Raw genomic sequence first — 19698 nt, 5'->3', positions numbered from 1 at the left:
TTTCATGACAGAGCTGCTAAAATGCATTTCTTGGAGAAATTTGATATAGAAAAAGACCAAAAATGGCCTCACGCACACCTGTGGACTGGATACCAATCCTTCAAAAAGCCCTGGAACATCTTATTACCTTGCATGTTAGTTCTCCAGCATTAGTCTAACTGACCTTTTTAATTGCATACGGACCAATCCCTGGGTGCCAATTTAAATCAAAACCAAGGGGGCAAGTTGAAAGACATTGGGTGCAAGTCAAGAATGTTCACACATGTTCTATGCCCCTCACGTCCCCCTATATACCAAAAACAACCCATTAACCTATGTCATGAGTATAGCTAAACTTATTGCAGTAGGTTTGTTGGGAAACTTTTAGATTTAAGATTTGACATCAAACACAATCCTGGACAGTCCAGTGCAGATGCGGATACTATGGCATGTCTCCCACTGGACATTGACAATTACACAGTCTTATATGTAGGAATATACAAGTGATGTGGTCTGTGCTGTCTGAAATGGAAGTAAAGTAATTAACCAGAAATATGTGGTCTGGGTCACTGCCCTCAAAATCTAATCTCAGATTTCACCCAACCCCTCATTTGATCAGTTGGTCACCATCAGCCACAATGAGCTTGTCATCACAGAGAAATGTGTCGCTAGTCCTGAACCTAGCGAACCTAGCGAGAGAAAGGTTCTATTGGCCTTTAATGACCAAAATTTTTGAGAACTATGTCGCAAAAGTAGAAGTCAAAAAGGTCAGTTCTCAGAATCCTTCGTTGTCTGTTTCATCAGTTGACATTTTCGTTTAGACCTGTGACTCTCTTTTGTTTTGAACATTCTTGTCTCCGGAACATCTAGTGGTATCCTTTGATACATTCTTTCATTTTTCATTAAAGTACTTGCGATTGAACCTCTCTGTCTAAGTGTCTTGACAGAATGGACTGATCTAACATGGATCCAGCAAGTATCCCTTGTCTGGCTGAGTTTGTCCACACGCATGGACAGACAAGATGAACAGATGACCACCACCAGTCGTGCTAGCCAAGCATTGGTGACACTGGTGTCTAAACTCACCACACAGCTGCCGCATCTTCATACTGCTGGTGTATGCAGCCTAATCAGCTAACATTAGTCCAACTGTTGTGTCTGATCAAGCTGCTCGATCTTCCGAGCCTCGCCTCCCACCTCTGGCCGTCTACTCTGGAGAACCGGAGTTGTGTCGTGCCTTTTTAGATTTTCTGATCAAGCTGCTCGATTTTCTGATCAAGCTGCTCGATCTTCCGAGCCTCGCCTCCCACCTCTGGCCATCTACTCTGAAGAACCGGAGTTGTGTCGTGCCTTTTTAGCGAAGTGCTTGCTATACTTTTCCTTGCAGCCTTCCACATTTTCCATGGAGGAATCGAAAGGAGCGTTTGTCATCACGTTTCTCACTGGGAGAGCAAGGCTATGGGGAACTGCTGTGTGGGGTAAAAAACTCCCATGTTGCTCTTCGTTTAAAGCCTTTTTGGAAGAACTCAAAAAGGCATTCGATCGAGTCATGGCAGTCAGAGAGGCGGCCCGGATGCTCACGGAGATGCAGCAGGGGCAGCGAAGTGTTGTTGACTACTCCATTGAGTTCTGCACCCTGGTGGTGGAGAATAAGTGGAACACTCAGGTGCAGTGGGACGTCTTTCTCCATGGGCTGGCAGACTGTATAAAAGACAAGATCTTTGCTTTGGATCTTCCTAAAACCCTGGATGGGCTCATTGATCTAGCGATCTGCATGGATTCTCGTCTTCAGCTTCGGGAGAGACACACGCGACACACACATGCTCTGGAGAATCCCCCTCTGCTGGCTGTCACTGTATTTCTGGGGCTGGTTTACACTACCCTCTCAGAACCTGAACCCATGCAGATGGGCCGCTCAAGGCTGATGCTGGAGGAGAAGTGAAGATGTCGCAGCGAGGGCCTGTGTATGTACTGTACTGGTGTGGGTCATCGCGGCTCATTGTTCCGTAAAAGCCAGAGCTCGTCAATAGGTAAGAGATTCCTGATGGGTGGGCTATCTTTGGACAAATCTTTTCTTGCAGCCACACTTTAGAAGGTTAAGTTGGAGTGGTCATCTGAGAATTTTATGACTAAAGCCCTTATTGACTCTTGTGCAGAGGGAAATTTTATTGACTCTGCTTTAGTTCAAAGACTTGGACTTCCTGTGATTTCTCTCTCCCAACCTATATCTGTTCATGCTCTCAATGGTTTCTATAAGATTGAACACCTCTGGTAACCACTCTTATTCATTTTTAACAGAAGCTCCTGTCACTCCAGTGGTCCTTGGGCATCCACAATCCAAGTCAAGTCAAGTCAACTTTATTGTCAATCAAACCATGCAACAGTACATTACACAGCAGACTGAAATTGCGTTTCTCCCATACTCCAATTTGCAATTTAAAACAAGATATGACACACAGTAAACATAAACTAAACATTTAACTAATATAGAACAATAGATATTTAATAAATAGAAAATAATGAACAATAATAAACTGTGAGCAAATACCAGATATCCTATTGCTTCAGAATATGTCCAAATTGAGATATTTAATATAGTGCAGTTAGGTGCAGTATGGCAAAAGTGCAAGTGAAGAGTAGCAGCATGGAGATAAGTGAGTTTTGTAAACATATTACTTGTGCAAGGAATATTAACATATATTCATAAAACATTGAGTTTGCCTTTTCCATAGTTCCACAGATTTTTTGTGTATGTGGGCTGTGGGGTGTGATTTTATAGTGCAATTTTCATAAGTGAGTTGAGCAGTCTGGTAGCTTGAAGAAAAAACTATTAATGAGTCTGGTAGTCTTGCAACGCATACTGCTGTAGCGTTTTTTAGATGGTAGGAGAGAGAACAGTTTTGTGTGGGATGGGTGAAGGCTTTGATGATGTTGGTGGCTCTTTTGTAGCAGTGGAAGGGGTATATGTCCTGGATGGATGGTAGGGCTGATCCGATAATCTTCTCAGCTGACCTCACCACCTTCTGTAGAGCTATCCGGTCAGCAGCAGAACAGCTACCATACCCGACTGAGAGACTGCTGGTGAGAATACTCTCAATGGCACCTTTGTAGAAGATAGTGAGTGCCTGTGGGGCGAGGTCAGCTCTTCTCATCCTGCGTAGAAAGTGGAGGCGTTGGTGAGCTTTCTTGACCAGAGAGGTGGTGTTGGTAGACCAAGACAGGTCATCAGTAATATGCACCCCCAGGAACTTGGTGCTTTTCACTGACTACTACACTGCCATAGATGGTGAGGGGTGTGTGTGACTTGTGATTCCTCCTGAAGTCCACAATTATTTCCTTTGTTTTATTAACATTGAGATGTAGATTATTAGTCACACCAGTTGATGAGTTGGTGTACCTCATCTCTGTAGGCTGTGTCGTCGTTGTTGTTGAAGAGGCCCACATATTAATTTGAGGCAGGAATCAATAATCTCTTGGATTGAGAGCTGTCATGCTACGTGTTTGTTGTCTGCCTGTTCTTCTGTATCACGTTTTGTTTTTCAGGAAGAACACATGGATCTGTCAAACGTGTCCAGGGAGTACCTCGACCTGAAGAGAGTGTTCAGTAAGTCTCGAGCTGCTTCTCTTCTTCCACAAAGTCCCTATGACTGTGCTATAGAGGTATTGCTAGGTACGCCAATGCTTACCATTTGGTCGGTATTCGAGAAGGCGATGAATGGAAAACTGCTTTTAACACCCCCAGGGAGCACTTTAAATATTGTGATCTTCCTTTCAGTCTGTCCAATTCCCCTGCAGTCTTCCAAACACTTGTGAATAATGTGTTAAGAGATATGCTAGATCAGTTCATTTATGTTCACCTAGATGACATACTGATATTATCCCATTATCTCCAGGAACACGTTCAACACATCAGGCGAGTGTTTCAGAGGTTGCTAGAGAATAGGTTTAGGCAGAGAAATGCGTGTTTCATGTCTGTTTCTTTTCTGGGATATATCGTGTCGGTTGAGGGCATGCGCATGGATCCAGAGAAAGTTCAGGCTGTGGTAAATCGGCCAACCCCAGACTCCCACAAGGCCCTGCAGAGGTTTCTTGGTTTCACCAATTTTTACTAGCATTTTATTCGCAACTTCAGCCAGCTCGTCGTGTCTCTGACTGCCTTAACTTCCATCAAGACTCCGTTCAGGTGGTCCAATGCAGCACAAGTTGCGTTTGACCGACTGAAAAGCTGCTTTGTTTCAGCTCCCATTCTCATTGCCCCTGATCCATCACGGCAGTTCATGGTGGAAGTTGACGCATCAGAGGTGGGGGTCGGTGCTATCTTGTTGGTGCTTTCCCAGCACTCTCCACGGACGGCAAGATACATCCCTGAGCATATTTTTCACCTTGTCTAAACAATGCAGAACGAAATTATGATATTGGCAATAGAGAGCTGCTGGCTGTCAAGCTTGTGTTGGAAGAGTGGCGTCATTGGCAAGAGGGTTTGGGGGTTCCTTTTATCGTTTGGACCGATTTTAAAAATCTGGAATACATTCAATGCAAAAGATTGAACTCTAGGCAGGCAAGGTGGGCTTTATATTTTGGATGTTTTGATTTTTCCATCTCGTAGCTACCAGGTTATAAGAATGGAAAGCCTGACGCACTGTCTCGAATTATTGATCACTCTGAGCATGTATCACCTCCTAAATCCTTTGTGACACGCAGACTTTTTATCTCTGCTGTCACCTGGGTCGACACGAGGGTCCGCATGGCCTTAGAAGGGGTAATGCCTCCGCCTGGATACCCACCAAGTTATTTATTTGTGCCAAAGGTATTACGGTCCAATGTCATCCGTTGGGGTCACTCTTTTAAGTTGGCCTGTCATCTTGGGGTGAGTCGCACTTTGTCTCTAATTAAACAATGATTTTGGTGGCCAGTTATGAACCAAAGACAGCGGCTGCTGTCACTGATCATGTCTTTCTTATCCATTGCCTCCCGACAGATGTGGTTTCTGACAGGGGGCCTTAGTTCATCTCTAAATTTTGGAGAGATTTTTGTAATTTACTGGGCCGATTGTTAGTCTTTCTTCTGGTTTCCACCCTCAGAGTAACTTTGAAACAGAGAGAGCCAACCAACATGCCTTTGTCCAGAGGTGTCAACACACCAGACAGACCCTTCTTCAAGTGGGTTCGCGCACCAAGGCTAAAGCCGATCGCCACCGGTGTAAGCCTCCCATCTAGGTCGTCAGTCAAAAAGTGTGGCTCTCATCTAGAATTATCCCTCTCTGCACTGTATATAATAAACTTGCACCCAAATTCATTGGCCTGTTTTCTGTCAATAAAATCATTAATCTGGTGGCAGTCCTCCTCAAACTTCCTCCAGCATACAGGAGAATTCATCTCGTATTTCATGTTTCTAAATTGAAGCCCATTTTTTATACGGCCATTAATCTGCCTACTCTGGTTCCTCTGGTTGCAGTCCAGAGGAGAGGAGTTGGGTTCCTTCAAGGGACATATTGGATTATTCTCTGATCGATGATTACAATCGCCAGGTAAGCTCTTCCGAGAGCGCCAAGAGGCAGTCCTAGAAGAGGGGGTACTGTCAGGGTTGATGGGTTTGTGTGTTCTTTCTGTATGTTATGTGTCATGCCTTGTATGTTGTCATGTGCGAGGGTGTGTGATTGTTTACCTTTTGTGATGATGACATGCTTTTGAATTAGCTGACTTATCAGTGTGACAGGTGTGGCCTGTGACTCTCTTTTGTTTTTTTTTTTTTAACATTCTTGTCTCTGGAACATCCAGGGGAATCCTTTGATACATTTTTTTCATTTTTCATTACAGTACTTGCAATTGGACATGACCATCTTACAAGATTTGCACAAGGTTATTCCACAAATAAAAAGTGTGGCAAGACAGCAGCTGGATGTATTTTTATTTTTTTATACCACGCTTTGGATATCCATAAATATTGCATAACGATGAAGGATTAGCCACTCAAGAATGTCACCATACCACTCGCAAGGTAATCCAGCTCAGTTTAATCACACTATATTTCAGATGTTAAGAATCCTGACTAAGAGAAGGAACAATGGAAAGATAAGAATCCCCAAATCATACATGCGTTCAATTGTAGTCATCAAAAGTCAACAGGCTTCTGTCCATTTCTTCTTTTTTATGGCCACCACCCTTGCTTGCCAATTGATTTACTTTCTCGGCTGGTAGACAATTTGGAACTGAACACCCCACAAAATATGCAAAGAAGTGGGCAGCTTAAATATCAGAAGCTTACCAAGTTGCCAGGGAAAATAGTAAGCAAGCCAGTGTAAAGGGCAAAGTACTTTATGACAGAAAGGTGAGAGGTGTAGTGTTACAGCCTGGTGGCCAAGTTCTAGTGACAAACCTCAGTAATTATGGAGGGCCAGAAAAATTAAGATCCTACTGGGAGAAATCGATCTACATCATGAAAGAACAGCTTACTGAAAACCCAGTGTCTGTAGTGTACTCAGAGAAAGGGGACAAGGAAAAGACAACAACACTGCACTGCAACATATTATTATTAGTGAATGACCTTCCTGTAAAAATCTCCTTAAATCCTACCATGTCAGTCTCTGTGAAAATAAGGAAAGGCAGAGTCCCGTTTCATCATACCGACCCTGTTGTCCCACAGGAAGAGCATAATTCAGGATCTAATGCTGACTTGAACGACCCCTGTTATTGGCTAAAGGTGTCAGCAGAAAAGATGCTGGACAGGCCAGTTCTGCTACATTGCCTTCACTTACATACAGTTGGCCTCATGTTACTAAGCACTACATTCTCTCGTTTCTTACACAGCACCACCTTCTCTCCTAAGTCCATACTCAGCTCTTTATCCCCCCTTTACTCACACACATGCTTACACTCAACCACCATACATATATCCCATAGCTCTTGCTTATTGAACAAAGGTAGTAAAGTGTGAAAAAAGACGGTAGTGATTCTCTGTGTCTTCTTTGTAGAATAAAACATAATGTAGAAAATTCTGAACACTCAACACGCAGTTGCTCTTTCTTGTGATCATTGTCCTGCATTTCAGGAAATTTATCCAACAGAAATAAACTGCTAAACACAATGCATGAGATTCTCCTTATTCATAAACCACCAACTAGTTACCACCACCAGCTGCTAGTTCTCAAAAGCTTATAATTTCGTTTACTGTCTCACCCATTGCTCAGCCCACAAAATGGTTTCGCATCACAGGTGCCTTCACTGCTCAGCAGCTAAATTTGGCAGAACACTCACACCCAGTGAAGAAAGATATTACCACCTTAAAGAACTCCACTTCAGGAATTTAAAGCGGTCTGCACTGTGTTCCGTAATGAATCAGCCATACCCACCTGATCACTCCAGTGGAACCAGTTAGACTAGGGCCACATGGAGGACCAGCTGCCATAAACACCTGCCTCGGTTGGACAATACAGGTTCTAGTCCAACACATCTGGAAAGACATGACAGGACAGAAAGTGATGTCTTTTCACTTTCATCATATCCCCAGAATCTAATCTTTACAAACAAGTAAAGAAATTATGGTAGATGGATATTTGATATGACTTGTATCAGACCAGACAGGACGAGGAGGCTGTGGAATTTCTGGAAAGGAAAACAATAAAAGTTGAGGTAGATGATGCCAAACAATATGCAACCCCCTTCTTGCGTGTCAAGAATATGCCTGAACTTAAGGCACCTAAATTAATCTTTATTTTTACAATGCTTTTACAATGTAGATGGTGTCAAAGCAGCTTCACATACAAGATTATAGTAAATTGAAACAGTGCTAGTCCAGTTTTCAAAGTTAAAGTTTAGTTTAGTTCAGTTCAGTGTGGTTTAATTTTCACTGCTTAAAGTCCAAACACTGAAGAACAAATCCAACGATGCGCAGCTTCAAAAGTCCTGAACCACGCAAGCCAGTGGTGACAGCGGCGAAGAAAAAACTTCACCAGTCGGTGAAAGTGAAGGATAAAAAACCTAGAGAGAAACCTGGCTTAATTGGGCACAACAATTTCTCCTATGGCCAAACATCTTATGCAGAGCTGCAGTCTAATCACTGGAGCCTGGAGAACACAGCACATCCATCATGTAGAAGCTGCAGATGGGAGAGGTCACCGGCTGATGTACAGGCTGGCCCTTCAGGATCAATGCGAGGACTCGTCTGTCACTGGAGTCTTACAGGAATCAGTCTCATGCTCTCCAATCCTCAATGTAAAGAGGCTGTCCTGTCATGCTGTGTTCAAACTAGACGCAGAATGCGCAGATAAAACGCCGTGTGAACATTTAAGTTTACACGCTTCATTAGGGCGTCAAACCCCGCTTCATTCACGTGGCAAATCCTTTCATTTCCGCATCAAATTCACTTCAGTACAGAGGCGGATTTGTGTGATGGGCAGAACTTCTGTCTGGCCGGTGACTGTAGCTTCATTGCTAAATGGCTAACAAGGATTTTATTAAGAAAATAACAGTGTTTATGTGCTTTATGAAGGCTGAAAAAAGTATCGATACGTTTAGGTGTGTCTAAGTCCACTAGAACCTTTCAGATGTGCATCCTGCTCTGTAAGCTTATAAACTCCTCCAAAAACTTAACCTAGATGATGGAGGCTTTCAGCAGTGCTTCTGACTGAGCCAAGCCCAGTTTGATGAACTGTAATAGGTGTCGGCTGGAGGAATTCCCCCGGGACACCAACAACAGGCGCAACATCACAATCATGCCCCCAACAAGAGCGAGCTCCTGATTAGTTAACGTGGCGCGAATGTCAACTTAAGTTCAGATTTTTTAACTTGAGCGATTCGTGTGAAACGCACGTTAAGCACGCATATCGGTCCATTCATGCTGCAGGATGTCTATTTGCGTGTTTGCATTGACTTAACATGTAAATCACTCAAGCTTGACGCTTCTTCCGCGTCTGGTGTGAACACAGCATCACAGCTGACATCCACTGAACGAAGTCTGGGCAAAAATCCATAGCAAGCAGCTACCAACATCGCAGAGATTTCAAAACTGGAAAAATCAGGTTATGTTATAAAACTGCCACCAAGTGCTGTGACAAACACCCCCTGCTATTAGTACATGCCACTCCATGTGGTGGAACAAAAAAAAAGCACATAGATTACAACTGTTCATTCCAGTATCACAAACAAAACCTCAACAAACTTTTGCTCCCAGGGCCAGGGTTGGGGCCATCCTTTTTTTGCTGTTATTTACTCTCTATTTAAAGAACAACATGTTGCAGTCAACAGCAATGTTAAGGGAATTTTCCACCAAGTTGCTCCTAGAAGACAAACCACTTCTGCGCTTCCTATGGGGAGAACTAAATGTCCAGGAGCAACCCACTGGGTATGAATGGTTCTCCCCTTCGGCACTTGAGAAACACATTATCGATCATAGCCAGCCTGCGGATAATGTTCCTAATTCAGTACTGAAATCCTTTCATGTAGACAACTGACTACAAAGTTTTATTACAGAAGTAGGGTTTATGGTCAGAATCAGGAATCAACTGGCAAATGGAGGTTTCTAGTCAAGACAGTGGTCAATGTTCCTTTTACCATAATCCACCTGCCCCTTGAATCTATATCGAACAGTGCAGAACTCAGGGTATCACAAGGCCAATCAGACATTTAGGAATCGACATTAGGGCTGTTCTGGAATCATCAGTTTGACACAACCTCCTACAAATCATGCCAATGATAGTAGAGAGACTACTATGCGTGACATATATAGAATCCTGGCCAGTCAGTATGACCCATTGGGTTATTTCCTAAGCCTAAGAGACATATGTTTTCTATAATGCCTCCATACATGCTTATGTCACTGTGGCATATATTCAAACGTAGGACCAGTATGGGCAAGTAGAGGTGGCTTTCCTAACTGGCAGACCTTTTGTAGTACTAAAAAAATGTATCCCCAAACTGGAATGTGCGCTGCACTAACTGGAGCTCAACTCTTCCAAGTTCTCTTAACTAAGTTGAACCTGCCCATTCATCACTTAATCTTGTGGACTGACTCCACTATAGTCCTAGTATGGTTACAGTCTGAATTGTCAATTTAAATTATTTGTTGTTATTCAAGTTGCAGAGATCCAGGAGCTCACAGAGCAACACTCCAGCAGATATGTACCCTCCACCAGCAATCTAGCTGATTACATTACTCAGTGTAAGAGTCTCTGTGAGCTCAACTCTTAGAGTTGCTGGTACCAAGAACCACACTTTTTAAAAGATTTGCCTAATTAATGACATGAATGTCCCAGTCCTAAAAGGAAATAGACTGTGACGAAAAGCACAAAACTGGTACCCACATACTCCTCTGCTTAACATTATCAGATTTCAGCCAGTTTAAGACCCTGGAGAAACTAATCGAATTTACAGCTCTGCAAGGGGCAGCCAATGGTAAATCATTTTGTTTACTGTCTGTGACTGTCATTGCCAGTGACTACAGATGTGCAGAGATTGATGTCTTGCAGAAATCACAGCAAGATTTCTTCTTATTAGATTTGACATAGGTAAGGACTGGTAAATCACTTACCGGCAATAGCAAACTAAGAGGCCTGATGCCCAAACTTGATGTACAAACTAATCTAATCAGAGTTTGAGGATGTCTATGACATAGTCTTTACCTGGGACCTGAAAATATGCCCTCCATCATTTTGGATCCAAAACACTCCGTAACAAAGCTTATTATTTAAAGTTATGATTTAAAACTTTGTCATCCAGTTCCAGACAGGGTGTTCGCGGAAATTCACCAGAAATACTTGATTCTGTATGGGAAAAAGGCTGTCAAGCACATGCAGCAAGAATGTGTACATTGTCAGAAATATAGGAAAAAAACGAAGTACGTAATATGGCAGACGGTAAGCAAAATTGTGCCTCTCTAAGACCCCCTTCCACTCTAGCGGCATGGGCCCTATACTGTGAACATGGGGTGACACAATGAGAAGACATAAGGGAATAATATTTAAATGCCTTACCACCAGAGCAGTGTAGACTGCTCTGACAAGGAAAGCCACAGGAGCTCTTATCTGATACAAACTTCATAGCTCGTGAGAGAGAGCTGGAGGAAGCTTTTACAGCTCTTGTCCTGGATCTGTAAAATCAACTCAACAAACGTTGAATTTCATTTCAACCTCCTAATTCACCCCAGTTTGGTGGTTGTTTGGAGTGAGAAATATGCTCTTTAAAGAATTCCCTGATGGTCTCTCTCAGAAAAAAAATCAGTGACCTTTGAGATTTTTCAAGTAGTGCTGGGAGAAATCTAAGGAAGTTTGAATTCCAAACCATTGGGATATACCTCATCTGATGCTTCCAACCCTAACCCCATTACTCCTAATGGAACAGCCGGAAGCCTCACTCCCCCTGACTTTCAGAGACAGGGATAGAACCCAGGTCTCCAGCATGAGATATTGGTCTTGTAACTGCTGAGCCAAATAGGTGTTTAAGAACCCATACAAAAATACAAAAATTAACTAGCTTCTTGGAAGAGGTTTATCATTAAGTATTATTTTGGTCAAGTATTAAAAATACTTCAATAGAAGATGAAGTTAGAGTAGGTTAAGAGACTTTTCCAATTTCCAAAAATGCAAAAACTCAGGACCAGTTACTGCTTAAAAAATACTCAAAAAACACAAGTCATAAAAAAGCTTAGCAACATGACAAAGATACTTTTCAAAAGTAAGGACTCACAGAGGATGACAGGCTAGGATCCACAATAACCGAGCAAAGAACTATTGAAACTGAGGCTACTTAAACAAACAACTAAACAAGGCACATGTAAAATCAATAACGGTGATTACAGATACAAAAATAAAGACGAAGAAAAAATAAGGACATATAGTTGTAATAAAAAAACATTACATAGAAAAACTAAAATAACATCATCTCCTAACGTTCTTGCTGAGAGACTTGAGCTTGAAAGTGTGAAAGACTTGAATCAACGTAGGATTCAAAATGTCCTTAGCAGGAACCCAGGAACGCTCCTCAGGGTCATAGCCTTCCGAGTCAACAAGGAACTGCTTGGTCCAACATCCAATATCCGGCAGACCGTGTAGACTTGTTGGCCTCCATATAATCGAGGAGGGGGAGGTTTACCTGTCACAGAAAAAGGAGGATAAGACTGGTTTTTGTAGTGATACATAAGAAGGTAGGGTTTATTTTTAATGATTTAGGTTGATATAACTTGTAATTGATTGGGTTTAATTTTCATACTATCTTGAAGGGTCCCTTAAAATTCTAGGAGAGTTTTTTAGAATCCACTCATAGGGGAATATTTCAAGTGGAGAGCCAGACTCATTAGCCAGGGCACAGAGAGGGGGCTGGTCTGCGTCTTTAATTAGCCTGTTGCTGGTATTGTTGGGATACTCAAAGTATGAGACTTGCCTTCCTCCAAGTTTGATGGCAGCATCTGACAAACTGGAGGGTAGAGGGAACTGCCACGTCCACCTCCTGCTCTGGGAATAGTGGAGAAGGACAGCCAAATTGGCACTCAAAAGAAGACATATGTGTAGCCTATAAACAGAGACTAATATGTGCGTATTCTGCCCTTACAATAAAATGGTACCAGGTGGTAGGGTTTTTAGCTGCCATGCATCTCAGGGTGGTCTCAAAGTCTTGATTAAGTCTTTTGGTTTGACCAGTGGACTCTGGGTGAAAATCTGAGGATAGGTTGTCTCTTTGGCAGTGGGAAGTTTGGGCAAGGGAATGAATTGTGCAGCTTTGGAAAATCTGTCCACTATAACCAGAATAGTTGTATTCCCTTGGGACGAAGAGAGCCCCGTGATGAAATCCATAGAAATGTGTGACCAGGGGCTGTGATGTCTGGAAAGTGGATGCAGTAAACCTTGAGGTGAACAGTGGTAACTTTTACTCTATTTGCAAGTATGACATGCATTGACCTATAAAGTCCCATCTTTCTTGATGGTAGCCCACCAAAACCGCCTCTGCTAAAACTCAAGAATGCGGGCAGACCCTGAATGACACATGAGCTGGGATAAATGTTCACACTGGTGAAACTTAAAGTGAGCAGCTTTGGGGACGTTCAGACATCTTGGGTTAGAGTCTTTGGTTTGGGCTTTTCTAACAAGAACCTTCAGTTTCCATCTGATGGGGACACTAATCTTTGAACTGGGGGCAATAGGTTTATTGCAATCTTCTTGAGGGGATTTAACATACACTCAGGACAATGTATCTGGTTTTAGATTTTTTGAACCCGGATGGTAGGTGAGGGTAAAATGAAACCGGTTAAAGAATAAGGAGCATCGGGCTTGCCGGGGATTGAGTTGCTTTGCTTGTTGAACTAACTCAGTATTTTTGTTGTCTGTCAGTACTTGGAATGGGTGTTTGGCTCTCTCCAGCCAGTGTCTCCAATTCTTAAATGCTGGCTTTACTGCCAGTAGTTCCTCATCACCCACATGATATTTTCTCTTGGTTGGGGTGAGATGGTGAGAGAAAAAGCAAAAGGGTGAAGTTTGTTATCCTTACCTCTCTGGGATAATGCTGCTCCAATCCCTACCCTTAGAAGCATCAATCTCAACCATGAAAGGTTTGTTAGGGTTTGGGATAAGGAAGATAAGTGCCAATGTAAAGCGCTTCTTGAGTTCTTTGAAAGCTTCTCCAGCTTCAGATCCCCACCAGAACCCAGCAACTTTTCTTTTAGTGAGGGCAGATAATGGGGCTACCACAGTGCTAATATTCAGAATGAATTTTCTATAAAAATTAGCAAAGCTCAGGAAACGTTGCACTTCCTTGAAAGATGAAGAGGAAGGCCAATCCACCATAGCTTGGACCTTTTGAAGAATGCATTTGGATCTGCTCTGGTTGGATGACAAAACCAAGGAAGTTCTTGGAGTGAGCTTGAGAAGATGAGAATCACGTCCAAGGAGACGAATACGGGCTTGAAAAACAGCGGGAACATTGGTAAGACCGAAGGGCATCGCTAAGTATTCATAGTGGTCATAGGGTGTGAAAGCAGTCATCTTGCTTGATGCGCACAAGGTGGTAAGCATTGCGCAGATCAAGCTTAGTGAAAATTGAGGCTTCTTGTAAGATCTCAAAAGATTTTATTTAGCCCCCTGTAGTCTATGCATGGCATAAGACCACAGTCCTTCTTTCCAACAAAGAAAAACCAGCGCCCACTGGAGAAGTGGAAGGCTTGATGATTCCTATAGCCAGAACCTTACAGACCAGTTTTGGAGACACTACATACAATTTTACCTTCCTGGTCTTTAAAGCCACCAGAGAGCACTCTACAAAGAGCACTCTTGTCGGTGGGAAAGGTGTTAAAAGTACACCCTTGAGCTGATATTTGAGTGAGGACAGCCAAAGTTCAGGTGGGAAAAAGGCTTTCACATGACCAGTTGCATGCCTCATACCTTCATTCCAGATTAAAGTAACTGTAAATCCTACATTAGTAAAAAGCCTTTTTGCATGTGTACATATTTCTTACATAAATAATGGGGGTTGTAAAAAAGCTGTGGGTTCTAAGTACAATTGTAACCTATGTCTCTTGTTTTTTTTATGATGCACACACCAAACCACTTTACCTGAGCCAATCAGCATCTATGAACAAAACGCAAACTCCACTGCCCAAACTGATTTTTTAGCTGTAATGCCATGGGACATGAGACGGAAGCTAAAGTTGGCAGTGATTAGTAGTTTACTGACTGTCTATATAAAAAAAAGTAATTTTGTGTGTGCATGAATGCAGAAGTAAGTTTGCAATCCTAAAAATGACGAGAGTTTATCTGTTTTGTGTTAAGTTATTATTGCTGTGACATCACAATGCCACAAGAATATTTGAGTGCGTTTATTCATAATTAGTGTGCCAGTAACCTTATTACTCATATTTAAATATAAAGTATATCATGTGTATTAGTTACATTTACACATGTTAGCATGTGTTGATGTTGAATCAAAGTGTGACCAATTGCTTTGTTGTAAACAACATGCTAGGTGCATGCACAATTATAGCCTTGTCAGAAAAGCACTTTACAATCTGCGCTCCGTTAACAAGGTGTCAAGTTACATATATGCATGATAGACTATATTGAAGTTGCAGCTTGTCTCATTTTGATCACTATCATTTGCACAATACTAGATTATCAAGTTTAATGTTTTGTTTTGTGTTATTGACTACATTTTACTGTTGTAATTTTGTTCGATTGTTATTAATTATATATTATTAATTTCATTGTTTTTATTTTAGAAAAAAAATGCAATACAAGTGTCATACAAACCAGTTTGTTGAGTGGTAACAATAAATAAGTTGCTCCCACAAACATGCATTGCTTAATCTCTAATCTCTAGTCTTTGGTGGGTCAGCACCCTGAACTGGCATCTAGATTTCTATGGTGAAGAGCTATTAAAAGCAAACCATTTTAGCTGTAATATTTTGATACAGCTGAAAAAACCATATCATTCAGTGTAATGTTAAATAGAGCCTATGACTGTCACACTGGTAGACAAGGAACGTTATCGTTTTATTCAAAACAAAGTCTCTTAATCAGTGAGAGGAAGCAAGAGAGTGGTGTCAGTATGGTTAGCAATCTTCTTTAACAGCTTAGTAATGTAAACATCTGATGTTAGTAATCTTACATACAGTTTGTTCGTGAGAACATCAGCAGGTGATTATACACACACAGTTCATCAGGTAAATAGCAGATCTTCTAGTAAACACCATATAGGTGCAAGCACTTCCCTTAGTGTGAAGCATCTGAAGGCATACAAAGAACATCCGTGGGTGAATGTACAGACACACAGTTCATCAGATAAATAGCAGATCTTCTAGTAAACACCATATGAGAATATTCACTTCCCTTGATCAATGTGAAGCATTCGAAGACACATAAGGAACATCCATGGAAGAAGAGGGGAAGACAAAGTAGCGAACGTGAGGACAACCATCCAACTTTAATGCAAGCCGATGAGTGAGAGGATTAGGTGAGCTTTTATAGTGTCCTTGATGATGGGGAACTAATGCAGGTGACGAGAAGGCCGGTGAGGGTTCACGGGATTGGATGGAGGTGGTTTGTGAGCGAGAGCGGTGATTGGGTGAGCAGGAACAAGCTGGGGATGTGACAATGACATCTTAGATGTGAATAGATGATATTTAAAAGAGGCAGCATTTCTGTGCATAATGGACTTTGAGCAAACATATCATTAAAATTTTCTTTAGAATACTATACTACATGCTATGCTGTGCTATAGAATATTGTAATAAATAGCATCTTATATAATTTGATAAAGAAGTCCATGCAAAAAATAAAGAAAATGCAAAATTTGAAAATGCACCTGGAAATAAATTAAAAGTCCCTAACTTTTTCTTTGTTAAGGTGTAAGTGTCATGGTCTGTCACCTGCATGTTGTCACAGTCATTTGTGTTTGTTTTCTCGTAGCACATGGCATTGTTTTGACAGCTCGCCATGTGCTCCACTGCCTCACTCCACCCACTTATCAGGTTACTCATTAGATCATTATTTCATTATTCGCACCTGTCTCTAGTCTTAGCCTTATTAGTCTCCCTATTTATTCTTCTCTCTGTCATTGTCTTGTACCGGGTCGTTAGTGTGTTTACCTCATGCGGTGGCCTCTTAGATCGTGTCCTGTCTTGTATCCATTTTGACTCCAGTGCCAGTTTTTTGATTTCGATTTTGTGGTTTGGACTGTTTCCTGTTTTTTTCCCCTTTCATCAGATTGCCCTCGCTGCTATCAGTTGTGGCAGACGCTTCCCTCCTCACTTCCTGCTTCAGCCTTTTCTATACCGCCCACCAGCGATCTTCTCTGGCTGCGCTTTCACTTCGGCCGCTGAAACTGCTGTGTTTCCCGTTATTGACTGGAGAGTTGGACCGCCGTGCGCCTCCTACTAGAAGCACTTAGTATTGCCCTTCAATTGAGTTTACCCATTTCCCGTTATTGACTGAAGAGTTGGACTGCCGTGCGCCTCCTGCTGGAAGCACTTAGTATCGCCCTTCACCTGAGTTTACCCATTTCCCGTTTTTTGACTGGAGAGTTGGACCGCCGTGCGCCTCCTGCTAGAAGCACTTAGTATTGCCTGTAATTATCCATTCTGTCTTTTTGCCCCTTTTTGACTGGCGACTTTGGATCGCTGAGCGCCCTCTGTTGAACTTTCTTTATTTATTTTTTGCCAGAATTTTGTGCTTTTCTGTGGCATTTACAGCACCCTGTGCTGGGAATTTTTTGTTGTATTATATCCCCTCTACAGGCCACTGAAGTAATAAGTACCTGTTTTTCATGCATTTGATTCCTCCTGATTTTTTTATACTGACACTTGCATGACAGTAAGAGCCCTGTCTTTTTAAATAACCCATTAGAGGTTACAGTATTGGTCAGAATTAGCTCTTTATCTCTCAAAACACTGGAAACATAAATAAGTTTGATTAACCAGTGAGATGTAGTTGAATTAAATACATGAATTTGGTTCACTAAAGCATGTATAATTGTTACACAAACTAAAGAAAATAGCTGACCTCTGATAGTTAGTTTGCAGAAGAATTGTGTCCTCCGTGTGCACATACACCAGTAAACTCACGCAACTATGGGATTGTTCAAAATTGGGATTGACTATTTGGTGACTTTTCTGGACAAAAAAAAAAGGTTTGAAAATGCATCTATAAAAATCTGACTTTAAAAAAATTCAGTTGTCTTAAATTTTAGATGTTCAATATTCAAGTTATGAAATTCTAATTGAAAACAATTTTAATGTCATATAATAATTCAGATTTATTATATTACAATTTTCAATTAAAATTTTCGGTTTAATTTAACACAATTCAAATTCATATTTTTTTAGCATATGAGCTCTGTTCCTAAAAATCCAGGGTTACTTGTTTTTTGGATTTCTCTTCTATAAAAATACTCAAAATTAATTGGTGACATTTTTTAAAAATAAATCTAGTATCTGATAATTTATTCCCAAGTTTGTTTTTTTTTAATCAACTTTCTTTTCTATAATTATGCAATTATAAGGGTAAGAAATTACCAGTAAATCCTTCTGCCCACATGCTCAAGCCATTTCTCCTTAACTTTATTTTATTTGGAACAGAATGGGTAGCGTTTCCGCAAACGAATAATGTATTTCTGTAAACAACGTATTTCTATATGGAGTTAGAAAAGACTCAAAGTAATTCACGCAAAAGACACATTGTACACATGCATAGCCAGATTTATATGCAAAAAATCAAATTCAAGTGCGAAAAATATTTATATATATTAACAAAGACATTTCACATGCACAAAAAAAAAAAATATATATATATATATATATAAAGAAAAAAAAAATATATATAGACTACAAACTACAAACACACACACACACAGACACCACGCGCAGTACAGTGGACCTGGTGAGAAGGGTTAGGTATCGTTTGAGTTTTTTCGATACTGGTGCTAAATGGATACTTTTAAAACAATATTGTGCCAAAACGGTGCCTGAACCGATACTTTTTAGCCCGAAAATGATGGTGGATGACTCTACAAAAATATTTTATTTGACAAAATATTTTTAAAAATCATTTTAATAGAACAATATAACTACAGTTTAAAGTATATATCAATTCATATTGTATTACATTAATACATTTCCTTTGATCATTTGTTGGTTAGCATGAATTTAAGATTTGCATTATGAAATTACATTATCTTACTATTAACCTGTGGGGGGCGGGCAGGGGTCATGCACTTTTAAGAGCACATTTTAACATATACATCACAAAATACTCAACATTATTCCAAGTGATTTGTTTTCATGCATCACTCTGCAGTCTTCATAAACAAGATAATTAAATTATTTAAACTCAAAATAATCTTGCTTGTTTATTTATTTGACAAGTAACGTTGTACTGGTGTAGGATAACACATTTCTAACATTCAAGTACATCAAGGCACATTGTTGCTCCTGTAAACTTTAACAGGCCTACAGTTAAAGTCAATTTATTTTGCCCTCTCATTCATTTATAAAAAATAATTATTCTGGAGTCATAATAAGTCCTATTTCTTATTGTTTATTTTGTGAATAAAAGCCGTTCATTCATTCATTTTCTTGTCTGCTTAGTCCCTTTATTAATTAGCAGAATGAATCGCCAACTTATCCAGCAAATTTTTATGCAGCAGATACCCTTCCAGCCGCAACCCATCTCTACGAAACATCCACACACTCATTTACACACACACTCATAAACTATGGATAATTTACCCTACCCAATTCACCTGTACCACATGTCTTTGGACTGTGGGGGAAACCAAAGCACCTGAAGGAAACCCACGCGAAGGCAGGTAGAACATGCTAACTCCACACAGAAATGCCAACTGAACCGAGGTTCGAACCAGCAACCCAGCAACCTTCTTGCTGTGAGGCGACAGCACTACCTACTGCGCCACTGCCTCACCCAATAAAAGCCATTTTTAATTTAAATTAAAATAAGGTCAGTATTATTAGCCTCCGTAAGAAATATTTACTGTATGTTTTTGATATACACAACAAATCAGTTACAAAATAATTTAACTAATTCTTTCATAGTTAACTGATTAAGTCTAAATTACACTTTAATCTGAATAAAAGACTATAAAATACTTAAAACGACTTTGTCTGAATACAACTGTCTTGCAAAATAACTATTAAAATGTTATGCACTGACTGTCAGCATGGGGAAGATAAAAAGTTAGACATTAGAAATGAGTTAGTTAAACTATTATGTTTAAAAATGTGCTGTAA

The 19698-nt window shown here is 40.7% G+C and overlaps 1 protein-coding gene across 1 annotated transcript in view; it reads right to left on the bottom strand.

The window, feature by feature from the left end:
• The window catches only part of gas7a (growth arrest-specific 7a), a 132765-nt gene extending 116052 nt beyond the window's left edge, over window positions 1–16713 (bottom strand). Inside the window, exon 1 of the mRNA XM_073943619.1 lies at window positions 16543–16713. The gene's annotated coding sequence lies outside the window, so the exon portion shown is untranslated. The remainder of the gene's footprint in view (window positions 1–16542) is intronic.
• Between the last annotated feature and the right edge of the window lie 2985 nt (window positions 16714–19698).

This window comes from Danio rerio, chromosome 3 (assembly GCF_049306965.1).
Source record: "Danio rerio strain Tuebingen ecotype United States chromosome 3, GRCz12tu, whole genome shotgun sequence".
NCBI lineage: Eukaryota > Metazoa > Chordata > Actinopteri > Cypriniformes > Danionidae > Danio > Danio rerio.
Note: the sequence above shows the minus strand (reverse complement) of the source record. Positions and strands in the feature narration are given on the sequence as shown.